The sequence below is a fragment of the Ailuropoda melanoleuca genome, chromosome 7 (genome assembly GCF_002007445.2).
Source record: "Ailuropoda melanoleuca isolate Jingjing chromosome 7, ASM200744v2, whole genome shotgun sequence".
NCBI classification, from domain to species: domain Eukaryota; kingdom Metazoa; phylum Chordata; class Mammalia; order Carnivora; family Ursidae; genus Ailuropoda; species Ailuropoda melanoleuca.
Genome location: NC_048224.1, coordinates 41,129,857 through 41,147,740, shown reverse-complemented (window position 1 = coordinate 41,147,740; position 17,884 = coordinate 41,129,857). Strand labels below are relative to the sequence as shown.

Below are 17,884 nucleotides of genomic sequence, written 5' to 3'. Positions count from 1 at the left end.
CCCGCCATCTCTCCTTCACCTCCCCCGCCCTCTCCTCCCAGCCAGCATCACCTCTCCTCTCCCCTGGACTACCCCAACCAGCTCTTTCATTATTTTTCTCCTTAGCAGCCGGGATCCTTTAAAAATATCAATCAGTTCTGGTCAACACCCCTGTACACAACCTTCTAAAATCCTCCCCCGTTCCCAGAGCCCTCCAAGACCTTCCAGGACCTAGTCTGTCTCATCTCACTTTGCCCTTCACTTCCCCCTTCCAGCCACCCCGGCCTTTTACTATTCCAACACATCAAGTCCATTCCTACCCCAGGGCCTTTGCTCTCACAATTCCCTCCACCTAAAATGCCTTTCCCTTTCCCCACCAAGCACAAGACAGGTTTCCTCATTTCATTCCAGCCTCTGTCTGTCAGTGGCCGTTTCTGAGTTCCAATCTCAAACAGCCCTCCAGCCCATTCCCTGTCTTTGACCACTATATCCCAAGCGCGTTTCCTTTATCTTCATGGCACTTAACATGACCTAAATTCCATTACTTATCTAGTTGCTCAGCCCCTGTGAAGGCAGGGGCCTTCTCTTACTCACTACTGTATTCCCAAGGCCCACAACAGTTCCTGGCCCATAGTAGGCAATCTGTAAATACGTGTTGAAGAAATGAATCCACAAACGAACAAACCAATCACTACACTAACTAGCTTTCCATCTGCCGGGGAGTGCAAACAGCACAGTCCAAGAGAAATGGAATATGAATCCTATCTGTGATTTTATACCTTCTAGTAGCCTCATTTTAAAAAGCAAATTTAATTTTATTAATATATTTTTTACATAACACAACACACCCGAAATGTTATTTCAACATATAAATATTGAGAGAATTACTAATGGCGTATTTTACTCTTTCCTATCAAGTCTTTGAAACCTGCTGTGTATTTTACACTTACAGCAGGTCTCAACTTGGACTAGCTACAGTTCCAGGGCTCAACGCCACCTGTGGTGAGGGACTATTGTACCAGCCAGCACAGATCTAAAACATGAATCTGACCAGGCAGCTCGTGAACCCCAACCATGCCCTCACACCTCACCGCTCTCAGGATAAAGTCCCAACTCCTCCACCGGGCCTGAAAAGCCTCCGCGGACCTGCCTGCTGAGCTCTCAACAGCTCCCGGGCTCGAGAGCATCCTCAAATCTCTGAATGTGCCAACTGCTCACCTGCCCCTGAGCCTTCTGCCTCAAAGGCTCCTTCCCTATGCATCTGAAGACCCCCTCCTCAATCTACAACACCCCTTCGGCCAGCACGCCTTTACTGATGCCCTAAGCTTGGGAGCAGTGCCTTCCTCTGGGCTCCCACCTGCCCATCTCCCCAAACTGTGTGCTCCCCTAGGGCAGGGACTGCCTTGGTCATCAGCGCTGAGCACACCGTAGGTGCTCTGTAATTACCTGCTGAATTAATGAGTAAAGAAGGCTCCCCTCCCCTCCCCATCAGGCCATAACCCATCCCCACTTCTGCTCACTCTCTCTCTGTCTCCCTGCCCTTACTCACTAAACAAAAATAGACACAGTTCTGTTCCCAACTCTGCAACCTTCCCTATTCCTTCCAAATCCAATCATTTTCCTTGAATTTTATCCTAGGAGAGCAAAATTCCATACTTCCCCCAGGATTCTGTACTGGGGGAAATGACAACCGTGCATTTTTTTTTTTTTTAGAAAATTTTATTTATTTATTCATGAGAGACAGAGAGAGAGAGAGGCAGAGGGAGAGGGAGAAGCAGGCTCCCCGCGAAGCAGGGAGCCCAATGCGGAACTCAATCCCAGGATCCTGGGATCATGACCTGAGCCGAAGGCAGGCACTTAACCGACTGAGCCACATGTCACAAGAGAAAGACAAGAAGTCTGCGCAAGGAAGCAAGGCTCAGAGCCTTCTCTGCTTGTGGACACCTTCAGGTCACGCTTTGATGGGCAGAAATGTAGACATGTTCTTGCACTCACCTAACTCACCCGACAAACACTCCGAGCATTTCTTCTTTGCAGGCACCACGCCAGGTGCTGGAAAACAGGGCGGAAACTACACCTGAGTTTATTTCCCTAAAATGGCAATAATTTCTTGTCCATATAAGGACCAACCTGCTGCTTTTGAACAGGCTTCGAAGAGAAGAGAAAAGGATACCCCCGAACCTAGAGTTCACCACCATACTCGGTGCATGTCCAAAATTATAAGCATTTTTCAAGGAGCTCGCAAATAGAACTGAGCTAATGGCTTAAGCTAACTGTAGCTTTAAATGTATAAACCTTATGAGCAAACAAAACATGTACGATGCTTTTCCTCCCCCTAAATAACTTAAGTGATATCCTATTTAAGAAAATAAACAAAAGATAACCCTGACATATAGTTCCATTTCCACCCCCCCCAATTTTGTTTTCCAAAAGGAAGGCAGTTTCCCCAAGTTTTGGCTTCAGAACCTACAGAGAGCACGTAACACTGGGTGTCCTCTGCAAACAAGGATGAATGAATGAAGACCACTGGTTTACCCCACCCACACGTAGAAGCCCCCGTGAGCCAGGCCTGGTATCAGAGGAAATGCTTTTTTTTTTTTTTTTTAAANTTTTAAACACTCATCCTGGGAAGAAAAGTCCAAGATAAACACACTCTGGGTCACTGGTTATTCATTTGCCCTCACATGACTGCCATTCCCACTGTTCCTACTAGGAAGCCATTTTATTATTTAACCGCATCAACAAAGACAAAGTTGGCATCTGGAAATACTCCCATAAAACACACTCATTACAGAATCACTCCCTCATCTCTGGTGAAACATCCACTCAGGGTGGTGTTATTCTCCGAAGAGCACAGAGCGCTGGATAAGCTTCCACCCCCCCCCACCCCACTGTAGAGCTGGGAAAACTGAGGCCCAGAGAGCACAGCTTTGACCTGGATGCAAGACATCTGGCCCGGCTTGGTTCACTCATTCTGTCCGTGTCCCCCCCCACCCCGTGAGAGGCAAGAGTACCACACATCACAGACTGTGGCCAGCCTGGCCAGGCCAAGCAGGGCCAAGCAGGAAGGGAGAAGGCAGCAAGCATGATGATATGCCCAGACCCTGGCTGCACCCCCATCTCCTGGAGAACTGAAGGGTGCCAAGAGCCCCCCAGCACCATCAGGAAAGAAGAGAATGCCAAAATCCACCCAGTGAGGCCTTCTGGTTTCAGCTCTCATATGCAAAGGGAACAAAAGTCACCACTCCAGTTCTCACAACAAGAAAAGAGCTAAAGAAACTGCAAATCAACTTTTCTTTCATTGGAGAACCAAGGTCACAGAGCAAAACCAGTGAAAACCAGAGCGAGGCAAACACAGAGAAACAGAGCTTACTGGGGACTAGGGCAGAGACGCTGGAGCTTGTAAGCTAGTCAGCTAGTGATGGGTAGGAACACTTAAACTGTAACTGCTTGGTGCCAGAAGCGTGGCATGGACTAGCTGGAGAGTTACCCGCTCCTCGGGACCCAGTCTTAAGGGAGCCACCATGCTCTGGGAAAACCCAGCAGGTCTGGGCTTCCGTGTGGAGGGGTGGAGGGGGAGAGGGGAAAGCAACCAGTTCGAAAGAGCACAGAGCTTTCTGTCCTCGAGAACAAAAGCCTGTCCTCAAGAGCGAACACTTTATCATAGGCTTATCTGAGCTGGGGGAGAAGTACCTGGACACCTGTCCTTGGAGCCTTCCCTGTCTCACATAAAGGGGGAGGGTGGGGGGAAAGGAAAGGCTCAGAAATACTTCCACAAGTCACATCCCAGGGATTCAAGCCCTCAGAAAAACCCTGAGTCGTCATCCTAAGAGTACAGACCAACTTCTCTCCCTGATATTCCAGCACCACGCCGGAAAGACTGGAGCCTAACCACAGTGCCTTACCACTGAGAGCTGCATGACACGCATTCTACTGAAGAAGGGGTTCTTAGGGAAACCCCAAGACAACAGGAAAATGGAGGACCAGGAGGCAGCTGAAGCCCCCAACACCTATACCCATAGCTGCTTGACGTATGTTAAACGTGGCCCAGGCATGTAACAGCCACAGACACGACGCTTCACAGTGAGATCCTCACAGCCTCAGTTCTACTGCTAATTTCATGTCTGGCTTTCAACAAAAACTTAGCAGACATGCTAAAAGGCAAGAAGAAAACAAAAACAAAACCACAGTCTGGAGAGATGAAGCAAGCGTCACAACCAGACTCAGGTATGACACAGATTCTGGAACATGACTTAAAATAACTGTGATTAATAGAGTAAGGGCCCTAATGGAAAAATCAGACAACATGCAAGAACAGATGGGTAGCATATGTGAGAGATGGAAACTCTAAGGGGAAAAAAAAAAAAAAAAGAGGAAATTCTAGAAGTCAAATACGCAGCAACAGAAATGAAGAATGCTCTTGATGGGCTCCTCAGCAGGCTGACCACAGCACAGGAGAGAATCACTGAGTAGGAAGACAGGTCAACAGAACTACCCAGAAATACAGGGAGATTAAAGAATGAGAGGATATGAGCTTCTGGTTTCTGCTTCGACATGCAAAGAGCTTGGAGGCCATCGCGCCCATCCTCACCACAAGAAACACACGGGACCAACCGAAAATCAACCAAATGCATTAGGTCCATAAGACCTGAGGCCACAGGGAAAACCACTGCACCCAAAACTGCAAAGGAGGGTGACTGAAGAGACTCGCCATGAGCTGAAGCTACCCCGGGAGCCAGCGACTGCAGGAACACTTGGGGCAATTGCTAGAGACTGAGCTTGAGAGAAGAGGAACCCCCTCTCTCCTGAGTCTTACCTCTGGGAGCCTCAGCAGCTTCTCAGGGTTTTAGGAGAGAAATATCCACCCCCACCCCCCACCCCCGCTCCAGAGGGAGCGGGGAGAGAAAGTAAAGACTTTGAAACGCACCCAGAGTACTCTGTTCTATTCCACAAAGGCCTGCCCTCATGGGAGACGATTTACCAGAGTCTAACCAAAAGGGGGGAAAACAGAAAATCTGAGAAGCACTTATGAACGTCAAAATGCAGGGACACAGGCCCACGAAAACACTCAGAACTCATCATCAAATTCTAAAATGCTTCGCGGACACCAACGGCTACAGAAAATGTTAACACAGCATAACTCCTTGTCAGATAAACATAAAACCTTGAAGGAAATGATTACCTCGGTTCCTATTACTAGATGTATCATCTGGGGCTTCCAAATTTCAAAAACCTAGAAGGCAAGCAAAAAGGCAAACAACCCAGTCTGAAGAGACACAGCAGCATCACAACCAGACTCGGGCAGGACGCAGATTTTAGAATTATCAAGCCAGAAACTTAAAATAACTATGATATGCTAATGGAAAGGTGAACAAAATGCAAAAACAGATAGTAATGTAAGCAGAGGGATGGAAACTCCAGTTAGAACAGGTGTACAATTATAAAAAGGTGTAACAGATACCTAATGGGAATACCAGAAAGAGGGAGGAGAAAAAAAGGAACAGAAGAAATACCTGCAGTAGTAATGGCTGAGAACTGTCCAAAGTTAATGACTAACACCAAACCACAGATCCAGGAAGCTCAGAGAGCCCCAAGCAGAATAACCAAAAAAATTACACACATATTTTCAAGCTGCAGAAAAATCAAAGACAAAGAGGAAATCTGACAAAGCTAGAGCAAGGGGGGAAAAGTTTACCTACAGAGGAACAAGGATAAGAACTACATTAGATTTCTCTTCAAAAACCATGCAAGCAAGAAGACAGTGGAACAAAATATTTGAAGTGCTCGAAGAAAAGAAAAAAACACCAGCCCAGAAATCTATATCCAGTCACGTTCTCCTTCAAACATGAAGGAGAAAGAAATATGAAATTTGAGGTAATTGGTTACCAGTAGAACTGGCCTGCAAGAAATGTAAAAGTTCTTCAGGAAGAAGGAAAATGACATAGATCAGAAATTCGACCTACATTAGGAAATGAATAGTATTGGAGATGGAAATAATGAAAGTAAAGTGAAATCCTCTGTGTTTATCCTTAATTCACTTAACAGATAACAGCATATTCAAAATAGTAATAGCAACAATATACTAGGTGATCACAGCTTATAGGTAAGTGAAATGAGTTGACAGCAATGTTACAAAGGAGAATACCTGTGAAGCAGTAGAGTGTTATTTGAAAATGGATTCACGGTAAATGTATATTGCAAAGCCTAGGGCAATCACTAAAGGAAACTTTTTGAAGAACTGAGATGCTAGGGCGCCTGGGTGGCTCAGTCGGTTAAGGGCAGCTCTTGATTTCAGCTCAGGTCATGATCTCAGGGTCCTGGGATCGAGCTCCACATCAGGCTCTATGCTCAGTGGGGAGTCTGCTTGAGATTCTCTCCCCCTCCCTCACCCCTCATCCTGCTCTCTCTCTCTCTCACACACACACAGACACACACACACACTCTCTCTCTCAAATAAATAAATCCTAAAAAAAAAAAAAAAAAAAAAAAAAAAAAAAAAAAAAAAGAACTGAGATGCTTTGAGAGGGGAGAAAATGGAATCATATAAAATGCTCAAAACCAGAGAAGGCAGAAAAAAAGTGGCAGACAAAGAAGAACAAGGACAGCAAACAGAAAACAGTTCCAAATGTGACAGATATTAACACAACTATATCAATAATCACTTTAAATGTGAATGGTCTAAATATATCAATTAAAAGAAAGAGACCAGAGTGTATTAAAGAAGAAGAGCAAAATCTAACTATATACTAGATAACTCAAAAAAAAAAAAATCCATTCTAAATACAGAAGTACAGATATTTGGATTAAAAGTAAACATATGGAGAAAGATAAACCATGCTAATACTAAGTAAAAGAAATCTAGAGTAACTATATTAATTTCAAAGTAGAAATCAGAACAAGAAAAACTGTCAGAGATAAAGAGTGGCATTACCCAATGACAAAGGGGCCAATTCTCCGAGACATAACAATCTTTTATGTGTATGCACCTCACAACACAGCATCAAAGTACGTGAGGCAAAAACTGATGAACTGCAAGGAAAAACAGACAAATCCACCATCAATATCCTCTTACCAATAACTGACGGATCCAGCAAGCAGAAAATCAGTAAGGATATAGTTAAACTGAAGAGCTCCATCAATCAACTGAATCAAACTGACATTTATAGAGTACTTCATCAAACAACAGCAGAATACACTTTCTTCTCAAGCTCACATGGAACATTCAACCAAGACAGATCACATTCTAAGCCATAAAACACACCTTAACAAACTTTAAAAAAGAGAAACCATACAAAATACGCTCTCAGATCACAATGGTTTTAACTAGAAATAAGTAACAGAAAAATTGTAGCTAAATTTCAAACTATCTGCTGGGCGTATTGCTGGAGAACTCCAAAATATTTGAAAACTAAACAACACACTTCCAATAACACAATGATCAAAGCAGAAGTCTCATGAGAAACAAAATATTTTGAACTAAAATGAAATGAAAATATAATTACCAAATCTGTGGGAAGCAGTGAATGCACTGCTTAGAGGGAATTGTTAACACTGAATACATATATTAGAAAAGCCAGACATATCTAAAATCAATCACCTATACATCTACGTTAGAGAACTAGAGAAAGAAAAGCAATCAGAAGAAAATAAATAATAAAAACTAGAGCAGAAACCAATGAAATTCCAAACTGGAAATCAATAGAGGAAATTAATGAAACCAAAACAGGTTGTTTGAAAAGATCAGTAAAAACTGATAAACCTCTAGCCAGGCTAACCACGATAAAAAAACAAAACACAAATTACTAATATCAGAAGTAGAAAGAAGCCATCACAATTGATCCCGTGGACATTAAAAGGATAATAAAGGAATACTATGAACAACTTTTTGCCTACAAATTTGGTAACTTAGAGGAAATAGACCAATTCCTTGAAAGATATGATCTACTAAAAATCACATAAGGAGAAACAGATCACCTAAATATGCCCGTATATATAAAAGAAACTGAATCAATCATTTAAAACCTTTCGACAAAGAAAGCACCAATATAGTTGGTTCTGGCAAATTCTAACAACCACTTAAGGACAAAACAATACCAGTTCTCTACAATCACCTCCCGGAAATATAAGCAAACACTTCCTAACTTGTTATATGAGGCCAGCATTACTCTAATACTGAAAGCAGATAAAGACATAAAAAGAAAACCACTAATATCTCTCCTGAATACTGATAGATAAAACATCAACAAAATATAGCAAATCCAATCCCACAATGTATAAAAAGAAGTGTACACCATAACCAAATGGGATTTATTCCAGGCATGCAAGGCTGGCTCAACATTTGAAAATCAATTTACATAATCCATCATATCAACAGGCTGAAGAAGAAAAATCACATTACCATATCAAAAGATACACATTTGACAAGATCCAATACCCATTCATGATAGAAACTCTCAGAAAGCTAGGAATAAAGGGGAACCTCCTCAATTTGATAAAAGAATGTGTACAAAAAAAAAAAAAACTATAGCGAACATCACACTTAATGGTGAGAAACTAAATGCCTTCCCCCTAATATCGGGAACAAGGCAAGGATGTTCCCTTCTCACTACTCTTTTTCAACATTGTATCAAAGTCCTAGCTAATGCAATAAGACAAGAAAATACAGGGCAGACAGATTGAGAAGGAAAAAATAAAACTGTGAATAAATATGATCATCTATATAGAAAATCCCAAAGAATCAATTAAAAAGAAAAACTGGAATAAGTGACATTAGGAAGGTTGTAGGATACAAAGTTAATATAAAAAACCTAACTGCTTTCATATATACCAACAATGAATAACTGGAATTTAACATTAAAAATGCAATATGACTTATATCAGCATCCAAAAAAAGGATTATTTTGGTACAATTCTGACAAAATATTTTGTACAGACTATATAAAGAAAACTACAAACCTGTTGAAAGAAATTAAAGATCTAAATAAATGGAGAAATATTCCATTTCATGGAAGAAGACTCAATATTGTTCAAATGTCGATTCTTGCCAACTTGATCTATAAAATCAAGACAATCCCAATCAAAATTCCAGCAAGTTATTTTGTGAATATCAACAAGCTGGTGCTCAAGTTTACATGGAAAAGAAAAAAGACCTAGAGTAGCCAGCACAATACTGAAGAAAAACAAAGTCAACTTACACTACTGCCTTTGAGACTTACTGTAAAGCTGTGATAATCAAGACTAAGGCGTTTTCAAAAGAGAAGACAAACAAATCAATAGAACAGAACACAGAGCTTAGAAAAAGACCCGCACAAATACAGGCAACTAGTCTTTGGGAAAAGGCAATTAAATGGAGAAAGGACTATCTTTTCAACAAATGGTGCTAAAACTGGGCATCCACTTGCAAAAACCCCTCTCAGGCTTATCCCTGGTTCCCCAGCATACAGACGTCAATCACTACCACTTTCTTTGGGCAGGATGTGTCAGCTCTCCCGGCAGCTGCCAATTTAACCTTCCCTCTTGGCCCATCCAGCGTGTTTCACGCCCAACCACTCCTGAGTCCAGTCAAAATTTCCCAGAGTCCATGGCAACTTTCACTATCAATTCCAGGCCTTTTCCTCAGTCCCATTTCCACCGAGGTATCTTCCCTTCCTTTAGTCTACATAAATTGCATCCTGGAGGAACTGTATCTGGTTTTTGGTCTCTGACTCCTCCCTAGCATGGTCCACATAGTAGGCACTCAAAAAACACTTCCTAAATGAATAAACTTTTAAGTTATGTACATGGCATATGTCTACTGAGTACCTACATCAAAACATCAATATATCAAATATCAACACCCAGAGTGATTATCTCTGGGTGGGAAGGTTATGGGGGATTTTGGGTTTTTATTCCTTTTTTGCTCATCTGGACTTCCTAACTGTTCAAAAGTGAACATGAATTACTTTTGATAATAAAAATAATAATAGAAGCAAAAAAAAAAAAAAAGGCAAGAAAACACAACATAAGAAAGGTCAGGTTTATACAAAGGAAACACCAGGAGTGATGATTCACTACACAGAAGGCACTTTGGGCTTTGTATAGGCTTTGTCATAAAAAAATCTTTTATGCGAGGAGTAGTACAAAAAAGGATTTGATTTGCAGGAAACTTTTCAGGATGGTGTGAAGTTCAAAAAGTCCCATTTCCCCCAAGGAAAATGAAGAAGCTGTTCCTTCTTCCTTCCTTCTAGCCTCTTCTCATCAAGGGAGGTCACAGCACATTCCCAGTTCATCAGTTCTGAGCTCACTGACTCCTGACCCCAAAAGCCTCTGGGGGTTTCTCTTTCAGAAGAGGGAGTTTTGGAACTCCGGAAAAAGAGACTGGATTCTCAGCTGCTATAACTAGGAAGGAGCCTTCAACCAACTGGAGAGAGACAGCCTCAGCCTGACAAGCAAAGAAAGGCCACGGCAATTCTCTGGATCTCTGACATCAGAGCAGAGCCTGCGTGTGTCACACTAACCCAATCTGAAAGATGAAGTAACAGACGAGAGAGGTGAAGTAATTTCCCTACAGTCCCCCAGCTATTCAGTGGAAGAAATAAGATTCAAGATTCCAAGCCTGGTCCAACAGATGCTAAATTTTCACAATAAATGAAGCTTTATGTTCAAGTCACACTTTAAAATGCAAAGGAACCGAGTGTCTGATGTGTGCCAGGTTCTGAGTCAAAGCCACCAATGAAAAAGCCACTGTCCCTGCGCCACTGAGGTTTACATGCTAGCAAGGGAAACCCATCACACAACCCGCAATAACACACAACTGACTTCTGCCTGTGCAGCGGGCTGCCCAGGTGGAGTCTATGCTCCCAGCCAGGTGGGATACAAACACACAGCTAACTAGCCACGTGGCAACCCACAGACAGCTGCACTGCTAACTCTTACTAATACCACCACAAACTGTCACCGTCATGGCTCTTCCCATGTACCAGGCACCGTGGGTGTCTTCATACCCAGTATTTTCCTCAATCCTCATGTCACCATCCTATGGTATGACCTCATTTCCCCCCATTTTACAGGCAAGTAAGTTGAGACTCTTGAAAGTAAGTGAAAAATCAAGAGCGACTTCTCTTACAGTACCTTACAGGACCTTCTCCTGGCACAGCAGAGAATCTCCCCCAGCATGGGCTGCACCCCGCAGGACCCCATGATCCACCCCCCCACCACACACACACACACACACGCACATGCACGTGCTTGCATGCAAACATCATGGCTGGAGAACCTCCTGGCCTCCAAGGAGCTCCACACTAATGTCTTCGCTTGAGGCAAAATTCTCAGGGACCATGAGGTGAGTTCTGCACCACCATGGCAACTGATTGAGCGAGGCCTGTCAGGAACGTGGTGATACCAAGGGCTCGGAGAGGAGAATGCAGGCCTGGGAGCTCTTCTTCCAGCAGAGCTTCTCCATTCTGGACCCAGGAGCTTCGGAGGCCCCCAGGCCCAGGCCAGGGCCCCACTGGCCCAACTCCAACCAGATGTCAGGCCCCTGCCCAGTCCAGATGGGACAGGACCCTGGCCACAGGCCCTTAGCACCCTCACTGACTCAGATCTCGGTAAGACAGGGCGGCTGGGGTGATGGTAAGGCTCTGGCCCAGCTCCGCCACCGACTGACTGTACACACTTCGCTGGGCCCTCCCTCGCTGCGGCGTCGGACATGCGGGCTCCTGGCTGGCTCTGCTCCCTGTCAGCAGAGCAAGCGCAGAGCCTCAGTCTCCTGATCGGTAACATGGAGACGATGAGAGCACCCGCTTCCTGGAGTTGTCGTCAGAGAGAAATACATATACAGTATGGACAAGGGGTGCCTCCTACATATCCCTGGATTCCCACCATGACAGCACTCAGCCTACCTATTGAACAACTGAACAGGTCTGTTTACCTGTAAGCCCCACAGGGCAGGGGACTTGCTGTTTAGTTCGGCCCTGTGCCTAGAACAGTGCCTGGTAAACAGAAGGCACTCAATCAACACTTCTCGGATAGACGGATAAATGATGGAAAAGAATGCTAGAATGGGACCCTATTCTGGGCTACTGGTACCTTGGGGGGTTTAGATATGCTGAGTGATAAGCTGGGCAATCCAGGCTGGGCGAAATGCTTGGCTCAGCTGACGGCTACATCCCCAGGCTGAGCAAACCGGCCTCCAGCAGCCATCACCAGAGACGACAGCAGGCTCCCCGTCCTTGACAGCTGGTCTTCTAACACCTGTTGGAATCTCTCCAGCCCCTGCCCCAGTAAGTACCACATAGTAAATGCTCAGTAAACACAGGTTCGAGGTAAGCTCCCATTGCTCTCTCCCCCTCGCAGGTGCCTGTTCCAAGCAAAAGCAGCTCCCCCTCCCACTCCTCCTCCTTCTCCATCAGCCACACAAATCTTTGCCGCTGCCCCCTACCAAGAGACCCCTGCAGGGTTCAGGTGTCCCGTGCAGCTCCACCCAAGTACTGCAACTTTTTTTTTCTAATGTTCAACACTTCCAGGAACCCTCAGCACTATGAAAAGGCAGTCATCCCCCTTTTTCTGGGCCTCAGTTTCCTCTTCTGCAAACTGGGACAGGCATGCTTGCCTGGCCCACTTTCTAGGACCACCATGCAGCATCAGCGAGAAAGCAGATGCCAACGGACTGCTGAATCAAGGAGGTATCAGTATCCCTAACTCCCGATTGGTTAAGGACTCCACCTCGTGAAGGTTCCACCTAGAGAAGGGGCCGGTGCCATTCGCGGAGGACACCAGAATCAGCAACCCAGCAGCCAGCCAGGCCTCTCTTGACTATGAAAAGGCTACCACTCGCCAAGTGTGCTCCTGGCACAACAGTCTGCCAGAATGGATGGCAAGAGAGCCTGGCAGCCAGGCTGCCTCTTCAGGAGTGCGTGCACACAATTCGGCTCATAAATAAAAATCTGATTATCCCAGGCTTTTCCAAAGCCTATGTGACTGAGTTTTAATCTTTCATAAAGAAAAATTCATAAAATATTCAAGCGAAGCCTGCATGTATCGGGAGACCAGAAGTGGCTCTCAGCAGCCCCCAGCCACAGACATGCCAATGGGGGCCCCAGGACCTCTGCCATCAACCACCAGAGAGCATCTTGTCCGTGGCGGCTGGTGTCCAACCAAGTCATTAGCAGTGAGCTAGGCCGGCTCTTCCAGCCCCAGCTAACTCTCCCGCCAGCCTGCTCTCTTTGGATACTCTCCACGCTCCTGGCTCTTTCTACTCTATGAGACTGGGGATGCCCTGGGCTCCTTTTCAGACTGTCCATGCTGCAAATAGGCTGAAAGGGACAAAACAGGACTGTCAAATCTCTAAGGCGCACAAGAAGAGGAAACAGGGAAAAGATGCTCTCCTTCTAGAACTAATTCAGGCTCACCAGGAGGAGGCTAGTTCAAGTATGAACTTCAGCCTCTGTAAGCTGGCCTAAGCAATCTTCCTTTCTAGGATTCATTCACTCATCCAAAACTTATCTGCTGTGACCCTACTATGTGCCAGACACTGTAAGCACTAGGAGTATAACAAAGTGAGGGACACAGACAGGAACCCTTTGCCTCCTTCATGGAGTTAAGGGTTGATTCCACAGAAGGGGCAGGGATGGTGCAAGAGGAACCTGGAATATCTCATAAAGTATAAGAAAGACGCTCAGAAAGAATGATAGGGATTTGTCGAAAGGACAGAGGAACCCGCACCATGGGGCTACCACTGGCCAAACTCTGGAATGATCTGAGCGACAGAATGACAGTGATGAATTACAGCCCATAAAATAAGTAGCCAGGAATCTAAACAGATGTAAATAAGAAAATAAATGAATAAATGGGGTTCTTTCTACAGTTGTTCTTTCTACAGAATTCAAATTAATAACTGTAAAAGGAACGACGCGAACAGGAAATCACCATCTGGCAAACAGCACGGTAATACCTGTTGCAGGCAAGAACCATCCATGGATGCTAAAACCAGTGGACAAAAGGTACGATGAGAAGAGATTTGCACAGTTGCAAAGTCCCTCCCCACAAAATGCTTATTCACGCAAAGAGTAAGGGAGGAGACACCAGACAGGCACCACCCTCAAGTGTCCGAAGTTAACATCACCAGTGGTTAAGTCACAGCAACATTCACTACCCCCTGCTGGGATGCTCCGAGGAAAGTGTCACTCCTGCTGGGGTCCTACCACCAGAAATGCACAGCCCTAATCAGTGATCCAGCAAACATCCCACAGATCCCAAGGGGCATTCTACAAAATAACCAGTCAGGACTCTTTAAAGGGTTAAGGACATGGAGTTCAAACAACGGCCAAGGATCTGTCCCAGACTGGCAGAGACTAAGGAGACAATGCAACCCAATGCAACATGGGATCCTGGATTGGATCCTGGGCCAGAAAAAAAGGCCATCAGTGAGACCACTGGCAAAATGTGAATAAGGTCTGTAGATTAGTTCATAGTATTGCATTACTAATAATTTCCTGTATGGATATCAATGTCCTAGTATAATGGGGTCACGATACTATGGTTATATAAGGTGTTAACACTTGAGAAAGCTGAGTGAAGAGGAGATGGAAACACTTTGTGCTATTTTTGCAAATTTTTATGTCTGAAATTCTTTCCAAATGAAAACTTGAAAAAGAAATCTTTAAGCCCTGCCTTCACAAAGTTTACATTTTTGGGAAGAGTGGGGGGAGATAAAGGAAGTTTAATTAGGGGGAAAAAAAGTAAAATACATACTGTTAGATGGTAATATAATATGGAGAAAAACTGAACAAAAAAGGAGGATGGGATGGCAAAAGGTGTCATTTTTATTTTAAAGATTTTATTTATTTATTCGACACAGATAGAGACAGCCATTGAGAGAGGGAACACAAGCAGGGGGATTGGGAGAGGAAGAAGCAGGCTCATAGCGGAGGAGCCTGATGTGGGGCTCGATCCCATAACGCCGGGATCACGCCCTGAGCCAAAGGCAGACGCTTAACCGCTGTGCCACCCAGGCGCCCCAAGGTGGCATTTTAAACAACATGGGCAGAGAAGACTTGCTGAGAAGGACATATCAAAGTGAGGGAATGAGCAAAGATAACAACAGAGGAATGCATTCTGCCCAGAGGAATAGTAAGTGCAAAGGCCCTGAGGCTGCAGTACCCGGTGTGACAAAGGGAAAAGGCGGCCAGAGTAAACCGGGGCAGCCTCTCAGCTCCAGCCCGGCTTCCAGAGGAGCCAAGCCACCTCATTCTAACCTCCTGAACAAGCTGCCAGATCAGCTCCCTGAAGGTAAGACAGAGTCACATCTCAGACGAGATTAAGTCCTAAGGCAGCACATAAACATGAAACTTTACATTTTAAACTGCCAATCCACTAGTCCTTAGGAAGGCACCATGCTGGAGAGACGGTCTTCCCATTTTTCTAGAATTCCAATGGCCTCGAGAGCTGGAACAGAGCAATGCTTCTTTGGTGGAGCACCAGACGAAGATGCTGGCTTGCGTCAAGGGACCGTGTTGTACAGAAGACACGCATCTTGCACTGTGACAGTCGTTGTCAGCCAGGCAAGGTGCTCTCATGGTGAGGGACCAGAGAACAGCAGTTCTCACCTCCTGGTCATCTCACCCCGGGGGCACCTGCTGCCTGCACAATTCCTATTCTCCACAGTCAAATGCCCATCTGGTAAGACACTGTGATACCCATTCCTCAAATGATGTCCCTGCTTCGACACCTCCGCACGGGACAGTTTCCCGGCTAGCCTGACCGGTACACTTCACTTCTATAACCAAACAACAGCGGACATATCCTAATGACAAGAGAACTGCACAGTGAATTCACCGTTAGGCTTCTCTTCCATAAATTTTCTGCTGGCACCTGCTAGCTCCTATCTGCAACCGAGCTCATCATTGGTACCACGAAGGAACAAACAGCAAGGACCGCCAGCAGAAGGACCCAGAACCAACTAATCCTGTCTCCATTGTCAGCCTGCCTCGTTTTCTGGGCCTGGTTCGTGGCTGTGATTTTTACTGCAGCCATATAACACGGTCATATTTTCTGCTAGTAAAATTGTCCCTGGGTCACACAATGGAATCAAATTGATCAGTATTTCATGGTGCTGTTACAAAAAAGCTTCCTGGTGTCCCTGTGCCTCCCCCCAACATCACAATATACACACACGTCTGAGAATGGCCCATCTTCACTGGTACAAGAAGACAGTACTACCTCCTTCCAAGGCTGCCACAAAGATAAATGTGATAAGTACCAATCACGTACCTTCCTTCACTCACTCGGCAAATATGTAATAAGCATTTACTATGTCAGGCCCTTGCTGGGAGCTGAGGACACAGTGATGAGTAAGATACAGACTGTGTCCTCATGGGGCCTAAGGCCTGGTCATATTCGTTTCCGTGGTTAGCAAAATTCTCCACCTGGTTTTCAGGGTCCTCCGCAAGGACACCCAGTATCTGTCTGTCCATTTGTCAACCATCTACATCTCTCTCTGTTCCTCCCTCTTCCCCCCTCCACATACTCTTTACATCCCACCACTCCTCATATATTCTCTGTTCAAGTAGACCACCTGCTATTTTCAGTCTTTCTCAAAAGATATTTTTAAGCATTGTGAAATATCATTTGCATATAAAACCTCTGCTAATTATAATCTTTCTACCTCTTTATTAGCGCCCGGGATAGCCTCTCCTTTCCCTTCCGCCTTTCTCAATGTTAACCACACCACAAAGTCACACGCCTCCTCCGGCAGGTGTCCCTGACTCCCCCGAGCCCCACCAGTCCCCCCGAGCCTTTCCCCAGACACACACGTTGGCATCCCCAAAGTGCAAAGGGAGCCCAGAGCCTGACCTCTCGGGAGTTGGCCTCCCCCTCCATCTCGTCTGACAACAGCAAGTCAGAATCCTCTGCCCCCGTCTAGCACAGGACAGGCAGGGCAGAAGCCCCGGGTGACCCATGCAAGGATGGGGCTCCACAATGGCCCCAGGGCAGGCAGCCAGCTCTGGGAAGCAGGGCCGCGGGTCTCAGCACCAAATTCCAGCCCCTCGCACACAGCCCGGTGCATAGTAGGTGCTCCATCAATAACAGCTGGTGGGTGTTGAAATTGCCCATCCATGAAAGTGTTGCTGAAAAGGCAGAGGTCGTCCTCTAAGGCCGATGGAGAGGAAATGGGTGATTATATGCGAACTGTGCAAATAAAAGACTGAGGAGAATTGTTCTTAGAAAGGCAGGGGTGTAGCTGCAACAGGTCAGGGGCCGCACAGGTGACTCCCACTTGTAAACCAGGCTGGGGACCAGGGTGGGAAGATAAGGAGCTGCTCGCCCTCACCTGTTCACCTGTTCCCGCTGATTGCTGCCAGTGGAAACGGTCACCCACTGCCACCCGCGGGTCCGGGCCATCAAAACAAGTGGGAAGATGGGACTTCTTGCAGTGTCGTGGCCAGTGTTTGATCTCTGGTGTAGCGAGCCTCTGCTCAAACACTCCTCCCCCCTCCCCAGCCGATCTTGTTTACACTGGTTGTGAACAGAAAAGGTGTTTTCATAATTAGCATCATGTTTGTATTCCAAGAGGAGCCTTTGAAAGAATTAAAAACAGACTGATTCCTTACACACCTTCCAGTTCTTCCCCCCCCCCCGCCCCCCGGAAGATCTTGTTTACATGAGCATTTCCCTTCGCAAACCTTCCTTTCAAAAGGTCAGCTGCAGTTCACAAATTCTGAAACTGGCAGCTCCGAATTTCTGGGATTTTGTAGCCCTCACCAAGACGGCTTCCAAGCTATAGCAAGGGTTCCTCGGCCGAGGGCTCTGAGGTGGGGCAAGACGGATCTCCCCCCACCCCCGCCCCCTGCAAGTCCTACAGCTAAAGGGCTCTCCAGGGAGACCCCCAAGTAGGGCAGATTCCCTGTCTTGAGGACCTGGCTACTGA

At 45.7% G+C, this 17,884-nt stretch overlaps 1 protein-coding gene across 11 annotated transcripts in view; it reads right to left on the bottom strand.

Annotated features, from left to right (window-relative positions):
- Positions 1-17,884, bottom strand: part of ZNF618 (zinc finger protein 618) — a 178,446-nt gene that overhangs the window by 121,203 nt on the left and 39,359 nt on the right. The window lies entirely within an intron of this gene.